The 23,972-nt window shown below is 45.3% G+C and overlaps 1 protein-coding gene and 1 pseudogene across 2 annotated transcripts in view; both read left to right on the top strand.

The window, feature by feature from the left end:
* The window catches only part of LOC144682225 (cadherin-8-like), a 266,245-nt gene that overhangs the window by 98,813 nt on the left and 143,460 nt on the right, over window positions 1-23,972 (top strand). The gene's annotated exons all lie outside the window — the stretch shown is intronic.
* On the top strand, window positions 12,995-13,234 carry LOC144682226 (reactive oxygen species modulator 1 pseudogene; annotated as a pseudogene).

Raw genomic sequence — 23,972 nt, 5'->3', positions numbered from 1 at the left:
AATGCTCAGTAGCAAGCCTGTGCAGACACATTGGGCCAAATGGGCTCCTGCTGCACTGTAATGATTCTGTGATTCTGTGATTAACGCTGCATTAACATGCCATTAAGAAACAGTAGACCAGAGCTGGAAGAGAGAAAGGTGTAAGTGGGGACACAGAGCTTAAATAATTAGGAGGGATAAAAACAATGGAGGGCTTTATACTGGAGAGCAATGATTTTAATGTTGAACAAAGGATTTTGAAACTATAGGTTGAGGCACGTTGATCCAATAAAGATTAGCAAGGGCAGAAATAAGGGGTGAGTGGGAGTTTCATAAAGATAGAATGCAGTTGGCAGAATTCTGGATGAGTTGGACTTAAATGCAGCGTGGTTTGGAGTCCAGTGGGAAGGGAATTGAAAAAGTTGATTTTGCATGTGACAGCGGTGTTTGTAATGGCTTCAGTGGATGTTGGAAAGAAGGTAGACCTGGAGTTGAATGATATTTTGAGTTCACCACGATGGTGATGGAATGAGATTTGAGAGGCAGGACTGCGTGGTTGCACATGGCCAGGCCTATTACATGTGAAGGAATGAGGGCTTAAGCTGGACAGCTCCTGTTGCAGTCCAAACAGGATAGTTTCAGCCTGAGTAGTTGAACTGCACAATCTTTTGCTTCTGTAGGAAAGGGAAAAGGCTGAAAGGCAACCTGATAGGAGCCTTTAAAATTATGAAGTGGCTTGATATGTTGGATGCAGAGATGTTTCCACTTGTGGAGGAATCTAAAACTAAAGGACACAGATATAAGATCATCATTTGTACATGCAAAAAGCATTTCTGGAGAACTTTGTCTATTCAGAGGCGGGTTAGAATGTAGAGCACACTACCACATAGAGTGGTTGAAGTGTGCAGTGCAGATGCATTTCAGGGTAAGTTAGATAAATACATGAAAAAGAAAGGAATATGAATGTTGCTGAAAAGTGAGGCACGTTGCTGAAACTTTTTTTGTCTTGCTCTCATCAGGACAAATGCAAGAATGCCAAATTTCAAATGATCACGACAATTTATACAACAGAAGTAAAATGTGCTAACTGAAGACAAAAAGCTTTGGCAGCACGTCTCTCTTTTCAGGGATATTCAAGTTCTGCTCTACCAAGAGAAAGGAATAGAAGGATATGCAGGTATGAATAGATGACGCAGGGTGGGAGAGGAGTCACGTGGAACAGAAACCCTGGTATAGTTGAGCCAAATGGTTTGCTTCTGTGCTGTAAGCTCTATGTGGTATTACTGTAAGTCTTGCAACCTGCTGTTGAGTCTCTATTTGGAGATAAATACATAGAGTCAGTAGTGATGAAAATCATGGGTCCCAATCACACGATAGAAGTGGCAGCTCCAGGCAAAATACACAACAGAGAGCAACACGCAGAAGTCATGGCAGGGCTATCTGTTTGATGATCGATCCCACTGGGCCCCCTCACCAAATATGAGAGTGTCTTAACAGCCATATAGATTTAACCTTGGAGGAGCAAAGCAAACAGTCTCAATTACACGTGGAGTCAGTTACTAGTATGAATCCCCTTGCTTGCATTAAGGCACTGAACCTGGATCACAGCACCAGGACTGCAATGAAATGAGAACTAGCCAAAAGGGGGGTTACATTTCCTTATCGGCAACCACTCACAAACTGCACTGAAAGTATTCAGGGCAATGAAGGAGTCTCGCACACATTACTTAATCTAAGCTCCCGGCTTCACAGGACTTCACAACCCACCAGTCTATGGTGTCTATGGAGTGCAGAAAAATGGCTTATTTTGTCTGACATACCACAATTATGCAGTGTTTTGTGATGTACGGAAAATATTTAAATGCTTCAGAAAAGACACACTCAAACTTTGTATCTCACTCAGTCACACGATCTTTCTGGTGCTTATGTCTTTGTCAGCTGCAGCTCAGTTGGTCACACTTTTGCCTCGAAGCCAGAAGGTTACCAGTCTCTCCTGAGACGTGAACACAACGTCTGAGAGCTGACAGTCCAGTACTAAGGGAGTGCCGCACTGTCAGAGAGGCCTGTGTTTTGGATGAGATATCAAACTGAGGCTCTCTCTGCTGAATGTAAAGGACCCCATGGTGCTATTTTGGTACAGAGCCCAACTTATATAGTGACCTGGGTGACCTCGGGATGTTCCAAATTGCTTCACAGCCAGTGAGGATTCTTTGAAGTGTCATTGTTGTTGTAATGTAGAAAACACAGCAGCCAATGTGCATTCAGCAAGATCCAATAATCAGCAATGAGTTAAATGATCAGATTGTCTGTTTTTGGTGGTTTTGGTTGAGGAATACCTGTTGGCCAGAACACAGCAAGAACTCCACTTTCTCGTCTTCGAAAGATGTCATGCAAGATTTTTTGTCTCAATCTGAGTGGGCAGGCAGGAACACTTCGGAACATGGGAAGTAGAGTAGAGAACACAATTGCCAGGCTGTGAGCCATAATGCAGCACAGATAGAACGTCAGCGGAGGAGGATCGAAAAGGGTGCAGGACTGCGTTGAAATAAAAATTTAATGTGATATAAATTATCACATGCAATTTTCCCTGATTCTCACCAAGAGTTTTCTAGGTTTCGCTGCTGCCAGTATGAGAACAACAACAGCTTGCATTTACATACAACCAGGTTTATCCCCAACCATCGGTGTTGTTGAAGAATTTAATATTTAAACGAGGGCCCATGATGGGTAGGTGTTACATAGGCTGTTGCCAGAATGGGCCTGATGGACGCAGTGGCGTCTTCTGAATCAGTGTCCTTTATATAATGATTAAATGACAATCATTGCCAGCCATCTTCATTCCCTGCTCAAGCTATCGGTTTTGCTGGAAGAGATTATTTAGGCATGGAACGAGAGCTTACAGCACTGAAACAGGCCATGTGGACCAACTAGTGTTTATGCTGTACACAAGTTTCTTCGCTCCCCGCCCTGTCAACATGTCCCTCTAATCCTTTCTCTTTCGTGTATATACCTAGCTGCCTCTCAAATGCATATTGAGAGGAATAATATGACAATATACTTTGTCTATATACATATGTGTGTATATATATATATATATATATATATATGTGTGTGTGTATATATATACATACACATATATATAAAAAGTGGCACTAGGTGAATTGTTTTTGCAGAGATTCACTGCAGATGGGCTGAATGGCCTCCTTTGGCTGTATCCAATTTAGGATTCTACTTGTGTGGTTTTCAGGGTTGTTTGCATACCAGATGTTTTCCACAACCGCTGGATTTAGTTGCATCTAAAGATTTTTTTTTTTGCGTACTGAGAGTTCAGTAAAAAACCAAATAATCCCGAACATATCATATCAGAGCTGCCTACAGTTCTGTCTATATTAGATACGCGTGACAACAACTTGAAAGTAAAGGCCCAGATTTTGCAGTTGGGGAAGTGCAGTGCCAGCACTTGCCGTGGACATCGGATAAATCTCCGCGCGAGTGTGCCGTGATCCTGGTGGCGAGAATTTCAGCCGCCCTGAGGGAAGATGCTAACCTAGCATAGGCTGCCATCAAGCCCAGAGTGTAGGTTAGCTCAGGCAAAAACGGCAGGCAGTCGAGGCATTGTGTACATTATGTACTTATCACCCCACCAGCCTCCGCATTCAAAGGGTCATCCTCCGCCATTTCCGCCAACTCCAGCATGATGCCACCACCAAACACATCTTCCCTTCACCCCCCTTGGTGGCATTCCACAGGGATTGTTCCCTCCGGGACACCCTGGTCCACTCCTCCATCGCCCACTACACCTCAAGCCCCTCCCACGGCACCTTCCCATGCAACCGCAGAAGGTGCAACACCTGCCCCTTTACTTCCCCTCTCCTCACCATGCAAGGGCCCAAATACTCCTTTCAAGTGAAGCAGCATTTCACTTGCACTTCCCCCAATTTAGTCTACTGCATTTGTTGCTCCCAATGCGGTTTCCTCTACATTGGAGAGACCAAACGCAGACTGGGTGACCGCTTTGCAGAACACCTTCGGTCTGTCCGCAAGCATGACCCAGACCTCCCTGTCGCTTGCCATTTCAACACCCCACCCTGCTCTCATGCCCACATGTCCGTCCTTGGCCTGCTGCATTGTTCCAGTGAAGCCCAACGCAAACTGGAGGAACAGCACCTCATCTTCTGACTAGGCACTTTACAGCCTTCCGGATTGAATATTGAGTTCAACAACTTTAGATCATGAACTCTCCTCCATCCCCACCCCCTTTCCGATCCCCCCTTTTTTCCCAATAATTTATATAGATTTTTCTTTTCCCACCTTTTTCCATTATTTTTAAATGTATTTCCATCCATTGTTTTATCTCTACCTTTTAGCCTATTCCGATCCCTTCCCTTCACCCACCCCACCCCCACTAGGGCCATCTGTACCTTGCTCGTCCTGCTTTCTACCCTTAATTAGCACATTCCTTAGATAATATCACCACCTTCAACGCCTCTTTGTCCTTTTGTCTATGACATCTTTTGGCTATCTCCACCTATCACTGGCCCTCTATCCAGCTCTACCCTACCGCCCCCCCCCCCTCCCTTAAACCAGCTTATATTTCACCTCTTTTCTATTTTTCCTTAGTTCTGTTGAAGAGTCATACGGACTTGAAACGTTAACTGTGTTCCTCTCCGCAGATGCTGCCAGACCTGCTGAGTTTTTCCAGGTATTTTTATTTTTGTTGAGGCACTGTGTACAGTCACTGAACCAGAAAAAACGATAGAGAAAGGTTCGTGCAGTAAAAAGCTGTTGGAAAATTAAGTTAAAAAAGGCATTGGAAAATCACATTTTTAGTAAATTAATAATTAATAATTATATTAATTAATTTTCCAGAATTAAAAATGTAAACATGTTTAAAAAAAACTCAAATAATATTGATCAGATAAATCATGTTAAAAATAACACTTAAAACGTTTGATCTGTCATACTATAAACAAAGGTTTTACTTTTTAACGAGACATCAGATTTTTATAACATTTTGTGTCAAAAAATGTTTTTTAAAAACATTTTAAATTTAAAATGGTGTGGACTGCCTCGTTAAGTAATCATGAATTGAAAGGAGGCCCCTTAAGACCGAAAATACTGTAATAAAATTTAAAAGTGTAATTAATCCAGAATTAATTAGCAATTAGCCCAAATTGACATTGGTTCCTTACTTGGTGTTTGAAGCATCAAATCCTCCAGAGCGACGTTGGTTGGCCCATCGCACCTTTTGGACTGGCGCACCATAAGTTGCATAAGTAAAATAAAGTTACCGCAAGGGAAGTAAATAGCAGGACAGCTCGGTCATGTGGAATGCGTATCCTGTAATATGTGGGTTTGTGCGGATACAACCGGTGTCCAAGATGGCCACATGTGCAGGAAGTGTCACCAGCTGCAGAACTTTGAGCTCGGGATTTCAAGCCCGAGCAGTGGCTGGAGTCACTGTGGCGCATTCGCGAGGCTGAAACTACGTGGATAGCGCATTCAGGGAAGTGGCCACACCGCAGGTTAGGCGCCTGGAGGCAGAAAGGGAATAGGTGTCCACCAGGCAGTCCAAGAAAATTAGAGAGGTGGTGCAGGAGTCCCCTGGGATCCCGCTCACCAATTGGTTTTCCATTTTGGATACCGGTGAGAGCATTGGTTCCTCGGAGTAGTGAAGTCAGAACCAATTTTGTGGCACCACTGGCAGCTCTGCGCTACGGGTGGGGGAAGGAAGAGGGGAAGAGCAATATTGATAGGGGATTCATTTGTAAGGGGAACAGACAGTTGTCTCTGTGGCTGTGGACCTGATTCCAGGATAGTATGTTGCCCCCCTGGTGCCGGGGTCAAGGATGTTACTGAGCGGCTGCAGGACATTCTTCTGGGGGAGGATAATCAGCTAGAGGCTGCAGTCCACATTGGTACCAATGACTTAGGTAGGAAAGGAGATGAGGTCCTGAAAGCAGACTTTAGAGAGTTAGGAAGGAGATTCAAAAGCAGGACCTCTAAAGCAGTAGTCTCAGGATTACACCCAGTCCTACATGCAAGCGAGTATAGAAATAGGAGAATTGAGTGATTAAACATGTGGCTGGGAAGCTGGTGTAGGGGGGATGGCATCAGATTTCTGAGGCATTTGGACCGGTTCTGGGGAAGGTGGAACCTGTACAAGCCAGACAGTCTACACCTGAGCAGGACTAGGACGAATATCCTCGTAGGGAGATCCGTGAACGCTGTTGTGGGAGGTTTAAACTAGATTGGCAGGGGGATGGGGACCTGAGAGCAAATTCAGAGCAGGGAACGGGAGGTGGAGAATTAGTGACTCTGAAAGACAGAAGCAGCTCAAGTTAAGAAGTGTACAGCACAGGAATTTGGCAGTGTTAAAAGTTATATATGTAAATGCAAGGAGCAAAGTAAAAACAACCGATGAGCTGAGGGCACAGATAGACACATGGCAGCATAATATCATTCCTATAATGGGAACTTGGCTTAAGAGGGGCAAAAATGGCAGCTCAACATCCCTGGATATAGAGTTTTCAGGCAGGATAGGGATGCGGATAAAAAAGCTGGGGGTGTAGCATTATTGGTTAAAGAATCGATTACAGCTGTGAGGAGAGATGATATTCCAAATGAAGCCTCACATGAGACCAAATGGGTTGAGCTCAGACATTAAAAAAAGGGCAGCCACATTGCTAGGAGTGTACTATAGACCCCCAAATAGTGAAAGGGAGTTAGAAGAGCAAATATGTAGACAGATTTCTGAGTGCAAAAACAATAGGGCAGTAATCGTTGGGGACTTCAGCTACCCTAATAATAATTGGGATGCGAACAGTGTGAAGGGCATAGAGAGCGCAAAATTCTAGAACTGCACGCAAGAGAACTTTTTTAGCCAACACATAACAAGCCCAATGAGCTGGGGTGCGGTGCAATTCTAGATTTAATTTTAGGAAATGAAGCTGGGCAAGTGGATGAAGTAGCAGTGGAAGACCATTTTGGAGATGGTGTCTATAATAAAGTAAGATTTAGTATCATTATGGAAAAAGACAAAGATAGAACAGGAGCAAAAGTTATGAATTGGGAGAAGATAAACTTTACAAAGCTCCGAGGTGAGCTGGCGAGAGTGGACTGGAAATAGCTATTAGTAGGAAGAACTGTGTCAAATCAGTGGAAGGCATTCAAAGGCAAGTTTCTACAGGCACAGTATAGACATGTCCCCACAAAGGAAAATGGTGGTACCGCCAAACCTAAAGCCCCCTGGTACTCCAGAAGCCTACAGACCAAGATAAAGCAGAAAAATAAAGCTTATGCCAGTCACAAAAGACTTAATACTGTAGAAAGCCTAGAAGAGTATAGAAAGTACAGGGATGAAATAAAAATGGAAATTAGGAAGGCAAAGCGAGGATATGAAAAGATATTGACAGGTAAAACTAAATAAAATTCTAAAATGTTTTACCAGTACATTAAGAGCAAGAGAATAACTAAGGAAAGGGTCGGGCCTATCAGAGATGTACATGGTAACTTGTGCATTGATGCAGAAGATGTGGGCGGGGTTCTCAATGGGTACTTTGTCTCTGTCTTCACTTAGGAGAGGGATAATGCAGATATTCTAGATAAAGAGGAGGAATGTGAAATATTAGATACAATAAGCATTGTGAGAGAGGAAGTACTGGAGGGACTGGCATCCTTGAAGGTGGATAAATCACCAGGACCAGATGAATTGTATCCCAGGCTGTTGAAGGAAGCCAGGGAGGAAATAGTGGATGCTCTGAGGATCATTTTCCACAAGATACAGGTGAGGCCCTAGAGGATTAGAGGTCTGCGAACGTTGTGCCATTATTTAAAAAAGGTACAAGGGATAGGCCAGAAAATTATAGGCCAGTCAGTCTGACATCTGTGGTGGGCAAATTATTGGAAACAATTCTGAGAAGACATGATAAACTGTCATTTAGAAAGTTATGGGCTGATCAGGGACAGTCAGCATGGTTTTGTTAAGGGAAGGCCATATCTTACTAATTTAATGCAATTTTTTGAGAAAGTAACAAGGAGGATTGATGATTGTAGTGCAGTAAACATTGTCTATGTGGATTTCAGTAAGACAGTTGACAAGATCCCAAATGGCAGGAAAACTGAGATCTCACGGGATACTGGGGAAGGTGGCAGATTGGATTCAAAATTGGCTCAGTGACCAGGAACAAAGTGTAATGGTCAATGGATGATTTTATCAATGTAAGATGGTTTCCAGTGGTGTTCCAAAGGGCCCAGTGTTGGGGCTCTTGCTGTTTGTTGTACATATTAATGATTTAGACTTAAATGTGGGAGGCATGATTGGAAAATTTGCAAATGATTCAAAAAATGACCATATAGTTGATTTTTTTTTGCATCCATGAAGTATAAAAAAAGTTTATTTTTACCTTAAAAAAAAACAATGAAATACACCTGATGATTCTCGCAGTTGACCTACTGCTAGAATTCATAAATCGAATAACAGTCTTACAGTCACTATTGAGATCATCATTTCATAATCACCCTGAAGGAAGCAGCTTTATGCCATGTATTTAATAATGAAGAGGGTAGCTGTCACCTCTAGAGTAATATCAATGGTTTGGTTGAGTGGGCGGAGAAGTGGCAAATGGAATCCAATCGGAAAAGTGCCAGATAGTGCATTTGGGAAGGGCAAAGAAAGCAAGAGAATACTCAATAAACAGGAAGTTATTGAGAGGGGTTGAGGAAGTGAGAGACCTCAGAGTGCATGCCCACAGACCCTTGAAGGTGACAGGACAGGTGGACAAGTTGGTTCAGAAGGCATATGGAATGTTTTCCTTTATTGGACGGGGTATTGAATGCGAAAGCAGGGATGTAATGATGGAACTATATAAAACACTGGTTGGGCCACAACTGGAATTTTGTGTACAGTTCTGGTCAGCACATTACAGGAAGGACATAATTGCTCTGGAGAGAGTGCAGAGGAGATTTACAAGAATGTTGCCAGGGCTTGAAAATTGTAGCTATGAGGAGAGATTGGATAGGTTAGGGTTGTTTTCCTTAGAACAGAGGAGGTTAAGAGGTGACCTGATTGAGGTGTACAAAATTATGAGTGACCTAGATATGGTAGACAGGGAAGATTTGTTTCCACTAGCTGAGGGGTCAATTACCAGGGGGCAAAAACTTAAGGTGATTGGTAGAAGGATTAGAGGGGACATGAGGAAAAACATTTTCACCCAGAGGATGGTGGGCATCTGAAATTCACTGCCTAAGTTGGTGGTTGAGGCTGAAACGCTCAACTCATATAAAAGGTACCTGGATCTGCATTTGAAGTGCTGTAACCTGCAAGGCTACAGACCAGGCGCTGGAAAGTGGGATTAAAATGAGCGGCTAGCTTCTTTTTTCTCTTTTTTGGCTGACGCAGACACGATGGGCTGAATGGCCTCTTTCTGCACCACAACTTTTCTATGGTCCTACTGGCACCATAAAGTCTGGCCCCAAAGGAATCCTTCCTGATCACCTTCTTTGCTGGTAAACTGCTGTTGAACAGTGATTGACTATTGTAACTATTAATGAATATAGTGGATTGTATTTCATCTTTCCCTGCCATTTCTTCCTTCCTTTCTTGCTGATTTTCTTCAGCAGCCAGTGTGTCTTCAGCTCAGAGGGGGATCCTGTGCTTGGAGAAGCCGCTCCCCAGGCCTTGACAATGGTTCACAGACGAAAAGTATATTAACCTATCTGATGACCAAGGCAGCCCACCTCAGATGAGGACACGGGCATGAGAGCTTTAGCTTGGGGATGTTGGGGGTATCAAGGGTCAACGTAGGTCAGTGAGGTTATGGATGATGAGACCCCAGCACCTGTACACACACAATTCCAGTAGACTCAAGAATTAGCAATCAGGAGCAGCAACTGTGGCCATTTCTGCTCCTTATGACCTGCCTGAGATCACTTAAGTCAGCACAAACAGGGGATTGAACCTGCGACCTTCCTTTCTTTATGGCTTAGCTACTGACTTGATTAACTTGCTAAACCATTAGTGTCAGCAGACGTCTGTAGCCTTTTAAAACCTAAGCGTGGCTTTTGTGCAATTATTATTTCTTGATGTACCTCATCCCCTCTTTGCTTTTCAAACTTGCTTGTGGCTTGCACAGTTGCCTTTAACTCTTTGTTTGAGTATCTCATTAAAATGGGAAAACACACTCTGCATGAATCTGTAGCTAATTAGTAAAGTTCTCCAATAAAAATAAAACAAAGCTTCTTACATAGGAACAAAGGACTTAGGAACAGGAGCAGGCCACTCGGCCCCTTGAGCCTGATGTGCCATTCAATAAGGCCATGGCTGGTCAGATTGTGGTCTCAACTCCACTTTCTGTTATGCAGCCCATGACCCTTGACTCCCTCATCTATGAAAATTTTATCTAACTTAGTTTAAATATATTCAATGACCCAGCCTCCACTGCTTTCTGGGGAAAAGAATTTCACAGACTAACGAACCTCTGAGAGAAAAAAAAATCTCTTCATCTTCGTCTTAAAAGAGAAACCTCTTCTTTTTAAACTGTAACCCTTGGTTCTAGTCTCCCCACAAGGGGAAAGATCCTCCCTGTGTACATCCTATCAAGTTCCTTCAGAATCTTATATGTTTCAATAAAATCACCTCTCATTCATCTAAACTCCGCAGGGTATAGGCCAAATATGTTCAACCTTTCTTCATGAGATAAGCCTTTCATCACAGGAATGAGTTGAGTGAACTTTCTCTGAATGAGTTCTAATGCATTTATATCATTTTTCAAATAAGGAGACCAAAGCTGTACACATTACTCCAGATGGGGTCTCACCAAGACCCTGTACAGCTGCAGTAAAACTTCCCTACTTTTATATTCCATTCCCCTAGCCAACATTCCATTTGCCTTTCTAACCACTTGCTGCACCTGCATCCTAACCTTTTGTGATTTATGTACCTGGACACCCAGATCCCTCTGTACTGTAGAGCCCTGTGAACTCTCTCCATTTATGTAGTATACTGCTTTTCTATTCTTTCTGCCAAAGTGGGCAAGCTCACATTTTCCAATGTTATACTCCACCTACCAATTTTTTACCCACTCACTTGGATATCCCTATGTTGACTCTTTGATAACTTACTTTCCTGCCTATCTTGGTGTCATCAGCAAATTTAGCTACCTGACATATCCATCATCAATGTTGATTGAATATAGTTGAGGCCCCAGCACTGATCCCTGTGGCACTCCACTAGTTACAGTTTGCCAGCCCAAAAAAGGTCCATTTATCCCAACTCGCTGCTTCCTGTTAGCTAACCAATCATTTAACCATGCTAATATGTTACACTACACTGTGAGCTTGAATTTTGTGTAGCAACGTTTGGAAATCCTAGTACATCACAGGTACAGGTTCCCCTTTATCCACCTTGCTTGTTACTTCCTCAAAGAGTTCTAATAAATTAGTTAAACATGGTTTCCCATTCACAAAACCATGTTGACACTGCAGCCACTTCTCTTAACACCCTAGAATGCAGGCAATCAGATCTTGGGGTCTTGTGAGCCTTTAGGTCTAATAGTTTTCCCAGTAGCTTTTCCCTGGTGATGGTGGTTGTCTTAAGTTCTGCCATCCCTTTCACCTCTCGATTTTCAAGTATCTTTGAAAAGTTGCATTGATACAACATCGTTCATGACTTCTGTCCATTGAAGTGTAGTCACTGTCACAATGTAGGATGAAAAGCAGCCAATTTGCACAAAGCAAGGTCCCACAAACCAATGAGATAATGACCAGGTCATCTATTTTAGGTATTTGTTGAGTGATAAATGTTGGCCAGGACAACAGCAATAACTCTTCTTTGAAATTGTTACTGGGAATCTTTATTGTCTACCATGAGAGGGCAATTTCTCACCCAAAAGTTAACACTCCCTCAGCACTGCATCGCTGTGACAGAATTTTACCCTTGGCGTGCGGGATTGGCGGTGGGGGGGGTGATCAGGAAGCCGACTACTGCCTGCGATCAACAGCGCATCGCGATTTCACACTGGCGGGCCAATTATGGTCCGCCCAGCATGAGATGGCAAGCGGCAGTGCAGGGCACTGACTGTGCGGGCGGGAGGGGAAGAGGGTGAGCAGGCCTAGGACAAACTTCGCACATGCGCGCGAGAGAGTGCTGAATAATCCTGCCTCAGGGAGATGAAAAGATATTTTAAAAAATAATAGAGCAGGAAAATGTAATTAAACATGTCCCCTCATGACTCTGTCACATGATCAGGGACATGTTTTTAATTAAAAAATAAAGTTTTTATTTTATTTGTATTTGCTTTTGGAAACCTCATCCCCACCCGTGGATGAGGTTTCCAATAAAATGCAAAGGCCGCTTGGCCTTTTTGCCTCCCCGCCAACCATTAGGTTGAATGGGCAGTGAAAAATTAAAGTCAATTGATAGCTTTAACGGCCTTACTAGGCCTTTTAATTGTCGGCGGGTGCACTCTGGTACACGCCTGTCAACCGAACTATCACTCGATTGCGCGTTGATGTTGGCAGGCTCGGCCAACATCATCGCGTGTCATTTCATGCTCGGTCGGGCTGGGTGTGCGCCCGCCTGCGGAGCCAAAAATTCTGGTCCTGGAGTTGAACCCACAACCTTCTGATCCACGCTGAGCCACAGCGACAGTGTGTGTCGAAGGGCTCATGAGCAGAAATTGAGCATCCAAACAGCCCCTCACGTCACCCAGAAGTATTGTCAACTTGGCTCAGTTTGCAGTACTTGCACCTGAGAGTTGGATGGTTCAAAGCGCCACTCTGACAACAATAACTACAACTTTGAAATCTCTTTATTGGTTGTAAAGTACTTTGGGTTACCCTGAATTCTAAAAGGATGCTTTAGAAATACAAATCCTTTGCATTCTTTGTTATGCTCCTTGTTGTTATTTTCTCTGACCTCTGCTGTTGTACAGTTCCAGACACAAAAACGATCAAGGTAATTCATTAATTCATGTGAGGCGCACTGAAGCTCTGAGACTCCGAATGCGTATTGGCGATGCCAGTCACAGTGGGACCATACGGGCAGTCACAGCCCAACTGCTTTGACAGAGTTAAAATAGGCTTCATGTTGGGCTGTGCAGTTGGCATGGCAGCTGATGCACTTTTTGGCAGCTTTTCATGCCTCAGGCTGGGGCTGAGAGGCTGAGAGCTGCTGGGTGGTGTTGGGAAGACCATGATGCAGAGTGGAGCCACGTTTGGAACCTTCAAGGCGATTGGAATGGGAATTAGATGCTAAACAATCATTCTTTTCTTTCTGCTGAAATTTCAAGCGTTACAGATAATGTATCACCTGTCTCTGTCCCCTCGATTACCAACAGTATAATAATGGAGATCGAAGTGTATTATTTACGATTGCAAAAAAAAGGTCATCATCCTTTAATGAACCCGCTGGTCATCTCTCTTCTATAGTGGCAAATTCCCTCGAGACATTTCCTCCTCTGCCCTTGCTAATCAGCGTATGCACATGAGCGGGCTTCTGTCAAGTCTCTCCTGAGGTCATAGTGGTTAAGTGGGAGAATTCTTGAGACCATTCACCCCCATGTAATACCCCATATCACAAAAGATAGCCAATGGTCTAATATCACGTGACATTAATGTTACTTTCCCATTTGGCCGTCAATTCAAAAATTTGCAATTTCTCCAATTGTCTGGATGCGCCTAATGCTCCAGTGAGAAGGAATGTTGCACCTTCAGAGTCCCCGTCCTTGTGAACAGATACAAAACAAGACCTTGGGCAGAATATTGCACTTGTCGGGCGGGCGCGCGCCCAAGCCAAACGAGCGTAAAATGACGCGCGATGACGTTGAGGGGGCTCTGGAAATTCCTGGCCCCTGTTTCCAATTTGTTGTAGATCCAATTTTTCCAAAAAAACAGGTAGTTTGCTAGCCAGGATTCTTCCCCTATGTGACACCATCAGCAAACAGGGTTATTTATCTCATCGTAATTTGCCAGATCTTGCTGTGCACAAAATGGCCACCCCCTTGCATACATAAAACACGGGGAAGAGGCGTAAAGTTAAAGTGAAAAAATGTAAGCATGCCGTGCAGGATATTGAGTTAGCCAAGATACACAAATGCAATGTCAGCAAAGGCTGTGTCCCCCAACATTCAATGGGAGGGCAACTCGTGAAATAGACCTTATAATTTCAAGCGATTCCTCTGCAACTCTCCTCTTAAGTAAGCCACTGTGCCAAGAATACATCATCACTTAATTTACTTTATAGTTACAGATCCAGCTAAAACCCTTCTGCACTGGGAGATGATAAAAAATTAAAGACAGCAAAGTCAACTGAGAGCCGACAATGCACAGAGCAATCCAGGATTGACAGCAGCATATTAGGTCAGCAAAGAAGTTATAGAACAGGGTCTGCCATGAATCTGCACAATGGCAAAAACTTGCATTTAAATAGCATCTTTAATATAGTAAAATGTCCCAAATCATTTCACAGGTGTGTTAACAAACAAAAGTTGACACCTGAGCCATATAAGGAGATATTCGGACACATGGCCAAAAGCTCACTCAAAGAGGTAGATTTCAAGGGGCGACCTAAAAGAGGAGGCATAGAGAGGCGAGAGCTTTAGGAAGGGGACACCAGAACTTTGGGACTAGGCAGCTGAAGGCACAGCCACAAATGGGACTACTGAAAATCGGGAAAGAAGGCAGAATTGGAGGAATGCAGAGATCTCATAGGGTAGTAGGGTTGGACAAGGTTACAGAGGTTGGCAGGGGCAAGGCCATGGACTGATTTGAAAAGAAGAATGAGAATTTTAAATATACAGAGACAGACAACTCCATCGGCCAGGATTCTGCAGGTTGATGGGCGTATCGCCCACTGGTCAGAGAAGCAGTGTGAAATCCCCCATCTGTACCATGCAGGAGGCCCAGTGGAATCAAGTGCCCTTCAGTCACTGAAATGGCCACCATTGGGCCTTCTCTGAGATTCAGGACCCCAGCAGCAGAAGTCCCAGCTACTGGGAGCCACTGGCCAATCACTGGCAGTCGGGAATCGCCTGTCAGCCTCTTCTGCTCTCCCACTTAATTGGGGGAGGTTTTGCTGCTGCCGGGAGACTGAGGCAGAGCCTCTCCTACGATTTAATGGGCCTGGCCATCGTGTTTCCCATTGCAATGAGCTGCATTATGTCCAGCCCACAGTTTGCAAAGCTAGCTCTAAACCTCCAATTCTGAATAAACCAGCTCAGAGTATATGGGTTCCAGAGCAGCAGAAATATGAGTTTTACAATGTGTGAATTGGAAGTACTGTTGTCAAGGATCTGACATTCTTTTTTTGAGTTATTAGCCCATGTCTGCAGGCACGAACTGTGAGATGGTGGGGTCACTTTGATCTACCTAAGTGGGTTAATTTAGCATTTGCAATGTACATTGTAATGCTTAACTACAGCTATTGTAGCTTTCACTAACATGAATATTTTTATCCGTTCCTGTTGGCATTGAAATTATCTTATATATCAGATCATCCCCATTACGTAAAACCCACCGGTGTTGTGTTCAAGACACTGAGATTTAATTGGCACCTGAGGAAAATTTCCCAAATGAAGGAATGTCACTTCACACCACATGCTCATTAAATGACATCTACAGTATTGAGGTCACCATACTCCAGTTCCTAACTCTATGTCTTTCTCTTTCATGCTTCTATTAACATTCTTCGAAGCAAAGCGTTAGGGGTGCATTGATAATGCAGCGTCCAAAATCATGGACTAATTTTAATTTTCTTTCTTCGTTAATGCTTCCTCTTGTAACTGAGGAACTATGAGTTGGATTTTTATTGGAAAACAAGATGGAGGGTCAATGCCCGTATAGGAAACCAAAATGGGGCCGGGGGGTGGGTGGGGGAGTGCGGTGTTCAATGTATGTATAGGAGGACATCAAAGGTGAAATATCGAAGGAAAAAGGAATAAGCCAATGGGTAGTGTTGATCAAGCTTAGGTTTCAATCCTGGAGAGCGTAAAAGTAAAGGGGTTCTGGGAATGTATTGATAACTCCATAGCAAGTAGAAAAAAACAATGCATATAAGAAAAGTTTCAATCTTTTATTATGTAACTGATGCATGTGACAACTATTTGAGTGGCAAGAGCCTGTTATGGTCTCTACAGGTCTGCAGCTGGGTCAAAACCCTGGAACTCCCTCCCTAACAGCACTGTGGGTGTACCTACACCACATGGACTTCAGCGGTTCAAGAAGGCAGCTCACCACCACCTTCTCAAAAGCAACATAGGGATGGGCAATAAAGGCTGGTCTGGCCAGCGAAGCCCACATCCTGTGAATGAATTTTTAAAAAAACCCAACCTGCACACACTCTTACATACACACACACATGTCCACTCACACTCACATACACACACACACACACACACACTCTCTCTCTCCCTCTAACACACTCACACACACACGCTTACATACTCTCACATGCCAACTCACACTCTCACATACACACACACACTCTCTCTCTCTAACACACTCACACACACACTCTTATACGTACATGCCCACTCACACTCACATACACACACACACACACACACTCTCTCTCCCTCTAACACACACACACACATGCTTACATACACTCACATGCCAACTCACACTCTCACATACACACACACACACAGTTATACATACATACCCACTCACACACACACACTCACACACATTCACATGCCCATTCACACTCTCTCTCACACGCACTAAAACACACATGCACACACACATGCAAGACAAAATAAGTGGAGGCTAACCTTTTGAGATACTCAGGATGAACAAGAGAGAAAATAGATTAGCTTTAATGATAGTAGTATTGATATGATGGTCCGGATTTTGACCGAGTTGGGTTGACTCAGGAGCCCTTGCAAAATGATGGGCAGGTCCCGATTCTGGGATCTGCAAAACATCCTAGGCTGTGCTATTTTTGAGAGTGCCTTTAAAAGGTGCAGGCTGCTTCCTGTCAGAAGCCCGCATCTGGCACTCCCAACCTGGCCGGCTCCATTGCAGAGATAGGCATCTCCTACTCCTCTGCAATTTTCGTAGGGTCAGTCCAGTTTTTAAAGAGTCGTGGTTCTCGGCCCCTTAGAGGATTGGTGAACCCTAGTCTGCATGAGGTGCCTTTCAAAAGGTCCTCCTCATGCCCCTGCCAGGCTCTGCCCTTCCATCCACCACATGGGCGGGATTATCCACACCTGCCCACCCCCGGGATCGTCCGGTCCGGTCCGGCCGCAAGTCAATGGACTTCTGGCTGGGGCACCGCCTCACCTGCGTTGGGACCGGAAATTCCCGGCCCATATGTTCCTTCATACCCACTGTGCAAGGCTCTTCCCTTTCACCCACCTCCTCAGGCCCACCATGCCCCCTTTGCCAGGCTCTGGTACTTCTATGTCCATTGAGCCACTGTACACTTTCTGGAACAAATTAACATCACAGTGTAATGTGGGTAGTGTAAAAAAAGCTTTTGAAAAAAAAATGCTCCATTGATAAATTCCTCCTATTGAAAAAAAAAGGTCTGGACAGCAAGTTAATAAAAGTGTTAGTCATCCAGGCCCTATGAATTTTCAAAAAGCACTAACCACAAGCACTCCAACCCACTTGACTTGTACCAATAAACACTGTGAAATGATGTTCATTGGTTCTAGAAAGTGTACATTGGGTTAATGGATATGGAAATGCCAGAGCCTGGCATATGGGGGTATGAAGGGACATAGGGGGTGGGTGGAATGGCTGAGCCTGGCATAGGGTCACGAGGGGCTTGAGGGTATGGGCATGAGGTGGCGTGGATGGGACATGGGGAATGTTTGGATGGTGAGGTGGGGGGGTGAGCGGTGAGGGCTGGAGGGCTTTGTGTTTTTTTTTCCAATGGCACTAAGCTGGGCCTTTTAAACAGCCTGGCTCAGCCCCTGGCAGCTCCTGGAGCTGCCTCCACCTTTCCTCCCGGGTTGCCAGGCCCAACTCCAGCCCACACCCTGCCCCCAGCAACGAAGATCCCGCCTTGGCAGGCACTTGCTGCCTAGGTGGGCGGGTCCAGCATTGTGTTTTCCCAATTCCCCCTACCCTCCTCGAGGATCAAAAGTCCAAGTTGATAGATGAGCAAAAAGTCAAGTAGCATTTTTTTATATGCAATCCAGGAGTTGATGTAATGGAGGCAGGAGGAGGCTGGTGTCGAGCATAAACATGGGCATAGGCAGCCTGTCTGTACAGGAGGGGAGGAAGGGAGGAAGAGCAATAGTAATAAGGGATTCTATAGTCAGGGGAACAGTTAGGCACTACTGTGGCCGTCAACATGACTCCAGGATGGTATGTTGCCTCCCTGGTGCCAGGGTCCGGGATGTCACTGAACGGCTGCAGGGCATTCTGAAGGGGGAGGGTGATAAGGCAGAGGTCATGGTACATGTTGGTACCAATAACATAGGTAGAAAGAGGGATGAGTTCTTACATCATGAATTCAGGGAGTTAGGCAATAGACTAAAAAGCAAGACCCCTCGGTTTGTAATCTCTGGATTACTCCCAGTACCACGTGCTAGCGAGCTCAGAAATAGGAGAATAGCACAGATGAATACGTGGATTAACAGTTGGTGCAGGAGGGAGGGTGTTAGATTCCTGGATCACTGGGACTGTTTCTGGGGAAGGTGGGACCTGTACAAGCAGGACAGTCTACATCTGAACCAGAGCGGGACTAACATCCTTGCGGGTGTGTTTGCTAGTGCTATTGGGAGGAGTTTAAACTAATTCGGCAGGGGGAGGGGACACAGAATGTTAGCAGAATAGGGACACATCATAATACAGTAAAACAATCAAGTCAGAGGGAGTACAGCTGCAATAAGCATCAAGGGAGTAAGGCAAGGCTGGATGGCCTCTACTTTAATACCAGGAGTATTACAGGTAAAACAGATGAGTTAAGGGTGAGGGTTGACATGTGGAATTGTGATATAGTAGCCATAACTGAGACATGGTTGAGGGAAGGGCAGGATTGGCAGCTCAACATTCCGGGATATAGAATCTTCAGGCGAGACAGGGGAGGGGGTAAAAGAGGAGGAGGCATTGCATTATTAGTAAAGGAGTCAGTTACTGCAGTAAGGAGAGATGATATCTTGGAGGGGGCATCGAATGAAACTTTGTGGGTGGAGCTTAGGAATAATAAAGGAGCAACCATATTATTAGGTGTTTATTATAGACCCCCAGATAGTCAGCGGGAAATTGAGGAGCAAATATGTGCACAATTTGTGGAGGTGTGTATAAACAATAACCATGGGATAATTGTATTAGGGGATTTTAACTTTCCCAACATTAATTGGGATACACAGTGTTAAGGGCTTGGATGGAGTGGATTTCTTGAAATGTGTACAGGAGAACTTTTTAGGTCAATATGTAGAGGGTCCAACAAGGGACGGTGTATTGCTGGACCTAATTCTGGGGAATGAAGCCGGACAGGTGGCTGAGGTGGTGGTGGGCGAGCATTTTAGCGATAGCGACCACAACATGGTACAGTTTAAGTTTGTTGTGGACAAAGAAATAGACAAGTTGCAAAAAAATGTTTTGGATTGGGGGAGAATGGATTTTAGTAAAATAAGGCAGGATCTGGCCAAGGTAGACTGGGAACAGTTACTTGTGGGGAAATCTACAGAGGAACAGTAGGGGGCGTTCAAAAAGGAAATGGGGAGGGTACAGGCACAACATGTTCCCTCTAGGGTGATAGGAAGGAGTAACAAGCCCAGAGAACCATGGATGACCAGAGATATTCAGGTTATGATGAGAAGGAAAAGAGAGGCTTTTAGCAGATACAAGGGAAGCAAATCAGCAGAGGCATTAGTGGAGTACGGACAGTGCAGGGTGGAGCTTAAGAAAACAATTAGGAGAGCAAAGAGGGGATATGAGAAAGCTCTGCCTGATAAAAGTAGGGAAAATCCCAATATATTCTATAAGTATATAATTGGGAAGAGGATAACCAGGGAAAGAGTAGGGCCCATAAAGGACCAAAGGGGCAAACTATGGGTGGAGCCAGAGGACAAGGCTAGAGTGTTGAACGAATACTTCACGTCCGTCTTCACCCAAGGGAATGAGGATGAAGGTATTGAACTACATGAGGTTGTTAAGCAAATTGATATCGGGAGTGACAAGGTATTGGAGGTGTTGGCAGGCTTAAAGTGGACAAATCTCCAGGTCTGGATGATTTGTGTCCCAGACTGCTGAGGGAGGCAAGGGAGGAGATCGCAGGGGCTCTGACCCAAATTTTTAATTCCTCTCTGGCCACGGGGGAGGTGACAGAGGACTGGAGAACAGCTAATGTGGTTCCGCTATTTAAGAAGGGTTGTAGAGATAAGCCAGGGAACTACAGGCTAGTGAGTCTCATGTCAGTGGTAAGGAAACTGTTGGAGAAATTTCTGAAGGAGAGTATCTATCTCCACTTGGAGAGGCAAGGTTTGATCAGGGATAGTCAGCATGGCTTTGTCAGAGGGAGGTCATACCTAACAAATTTGATTGAATTTTTTGAGGAGGTGACCAGGTGTGTAGATGAGGGTAGTGTAGTTGATGTAGTTAATATGGATTTTAGCAAAGCCTTTAACAAGGTCCCACATGGGAGACTTATAAAGAAGGCAAAGGCACATGGGATACAGGGTAATTTGATAAGGTGGATTCAAAATTCACTTAGTTGTAGGAGGCAGAGGGTGATGACAGAAGGATGCTTTAGTGACTGGAAGCCAGTGTCCAGTGGTGTACCACAGGGATCTGTGCTCGGACCCCTATTATTTGTCATTTATATAAACAACATTGATAACTATGTGGGGGGTAGGATTAGTAAGTTTGCGGATGACACAAAGATTGGCCGGGTGGTTAACATTGAGGTTGAGTGTTTTGGGCTACAGGAAGATATAGACCGGATGGTCAAATGGGCAGATAAGTGGCAGATGGAATTTAACCCTGAAAAGTGTGAGGTGATACACTTTGGAAGGAATAATTTGATAAGGAAGTATTCAATGAATGGCATGGCACTAGAAAGTTCTGAAGAACAAAGGGACCTTGGCGTGTGTGTCCATAGATCTCTGAAGGCAGAGGGGCATGTTAGTGGGGTGGTGAAAAAGGCATATGGGACACTTGCCTTTATCAATTGAGGCATAGATTACAAAAGTAGGGAGATCATGTTGGAGTTGTATAGAACCTTCGTGAGGCTACAGCTGGAGTACTGTGTGCAGTTCTGGTCGCCACATTATAGGAAGGATATGATTGCACTGGAGGGGGCGCAGAGGAGATTCAGCAGGATGTTTCCTGGGATGAAACATTTAAGTTATGAAGAGAGGTTGGATAGACTTGGGTTGTTTTCGTTGGAGCAGAGAAGACTGAGGGGCGACCTGAACGAGGTGTACAAGATTATGAGGGGCATGGACAGGGTGGATAGGGGGCAACTGTTCCCCTTGTTGAAGGGTTAATCACAAGGGGGCATAAGTTCAAGGTGAGGGTCAGGAGGTTTAGGGGGGGATGTGAGGAAAAACTTTTTTACCCTGAGGGTGGTGACGGCCTGGAATGCACTGCCTGGGAGGGTGGTGGAGGCGGGTTGCCTCACATCTTTTAAAAAATATCTGGATGAGCACTTGGCACGTCATAACATTCAAGGCTATGAGCCAAGTGCTGGCAAATGGGATTAGGTAGGTAGGTCAGGTGTTTCTCATGTGTTGGTGCAGACTCGATGGGCCGAAGGGCCTCTTCTGCACTGTGATTCTGTGATTCTGAGATCAGTTGGGTTGAATAACTTGTTTCTGTGCTATACATTCTATGTAATTTTTTGATTTAAGCCAAAGACACGCACACTATTTTACTTGAAAGAACCTTTCTGCATTTCATTCCCAGTCTGTGAATAGAAGCTCACATGCAATTGGGTGAGGCAAAAGGAATTGCTAGAGTTTTTTTCTCTGTCTGTGTTTGGATGCTCCAGAGTTGTGAGATGGCTCATCTGGTACATAGGAACAGGGCAACATAGGACTTAGGAGCAGGAGTAGGCCATTCAGCCCTTTGAGTCTGCTCCACCATTCAGTACAGTGATGACTGACCTGTTTGTGGTCTGAACTCCACTTTGCTGCCTGTCCCCCATAACCTTTGACTCCCTTGGGGTCTGTCAAAAACCTGTCTAACTCAGCCTTGAATAAATTCAATGACCCAGCCTCCACAATTCTTGGGGAAGAGAACATACTAATGACGCTTTGAGAGAAAAAAAATTCTCCACATCTCTGTCTTAAATGGTAGACCTTATATTCTTAAACTGTGTCCCCTGTTTTTATTCTCTGCCACAAGTGGAAACATCCTTACGGTATCTACCCTGTCGAATCCCCTCAGGGTTTCAATAAAATCACCTTTCATCCTTTTAAACTCCAATGGGTATAGGCTCAAACTATTCAACTTGTCTTCATCAGATAAGCCTCTCAACCCAGGAATGAGTCGAGTGAACCTTCTCTGTCCTGCTTCTAAGGGCAGTCAAAGGTTAGTAAAATCCATCACAAAGAGAAGTTGACAGCTCTGAGGTGCCGGCACCCCTGGGACCTTGAACTTATGGTTTCAGAGCTGTGAAGATAGCACACTCATGAAAACAACCAACGGTAAGAGTTGTCGGCTTTGCTCAGCTGCTCGGGTCTTATGTCCGAAACACAATGGGCACAATTTTGAGGCCAGCGGTCCTGGGAGCAGCTCGGAAAAGGGCCATCGCCCTTGATCAGCCCCCGACCGTGGTTTCACACTGGCAGGCCAACTAAGGCCTGCCCAGTTTGAAACCTGGCTCGTGACTGGTCGGGAAGGGGCGGCCGGGGGCGGGTGCCTTTCAGCTGCCGCGTCCAAAGGCGACCCGGCGGGTGCGGTGCACATGGGTACAGTGTCGGAAGACGTTGAATGACCTGTTGCGCTCAGGAAGGGTGAGTAGTGTGCAGAAGTGTTAAGGTGTGGCCTAGAGCCTGAGTGCCAACTGTCAATGGCGCCGGAGCTGGCCAAAGGGGTGAGCCCTGTCCGCTTGGACTGAGTGCCTTGCGGCTCGAGGGCCATGACTCGGATGTGCCCTGCGAGGTTTTCCCCAGCTGGGGTTGGCCAGGCTGCAATGGCGCTGCAGGTAGAGAGTGGACTAATCCATGCTCCTCTTTCCTTTCAGGAGAAGACGAACCATAACCAGGCAGAGGGGGCACGTACAGGCGGAGGCCCACCCAACCTGCTGCTGCTCACCAGGTTCGAGCAAGACACACTTGAGCTTGAGAGCCGGCACGCTCCACATGCAACCAGGCATGGAGAGGTGGGGGTGCCAGACGAAGGTAAGATTGCAGTGCTCAAAGGTGAGAGTTTCAGATTGTGCAACGATTCTAGTATAATCTTTTCACTAATGGGAGCCTCAAACCTGGAGTCCCCATTGATCGTCGAAAGACGATGGCACATTGATGCAGATCCCCATTGTCTCACCAGGGGGCCTGGCATGCACAGTGACAGTGTGGTGACTTTAACTAATGACATGTCCTTCTTCTCGCTTTTAGATTCACCAGCACACAGTTGATCTCTGGACCCTGAAGGGCCACCCCTGACTCTGGAGGACCAGCAGGCTCACTTGCACCTGCATCACACCCGCTCACTTAACCAGACACCAACGCAGATACCAGCACCTCAGTGGGTATTAGATTGGCGGCTAAAATGTCGGTGCACATTGGTGAGGGCACTTCACACTCGCTTGAGGTGCAGGCTGAGGCATAGAGCGCCCAGGGTACCAGCAGTTGGAGGACTGCTGGGGGCCAGAACGATGCTCAGTCGAAAGCAGATGATGAGCCTCTGGAGTCGTCCATTAGGCGGCAAATGCTGGATGTTCAGCAGGATGAGTGGAAGGATCTGGCGGAGATCCATGAGGGCCTGGGTGCCATGGTCTCTGTTGTGCAGGAGTCCATGTGGAGCATGAGAACTGCGTTGACCCTCATGGCCGAGTGCACTGCCTCCCCCATTGAGAGAGTGGTGACTCT

This window comes from Cetorhinus maximus, chromosome 6, assembly GCF_964194155.1.
Source record: "Cetorhinus maximus chromosome 6, sCetMax3.hap1.1, whole genome shotgun sequence".
NCBI lineage: Eukaryota > Metazoa > Chordata > Chondrichthyes > Lamniformes > Cetorhinidae > Cetorhinus > Cetorhinus maximus.
The sequence above is the reverse complement of the archived record's forward strand: the minus strand, read 5'-3'. Positions and strand labels throughout refer to the sequence as shown.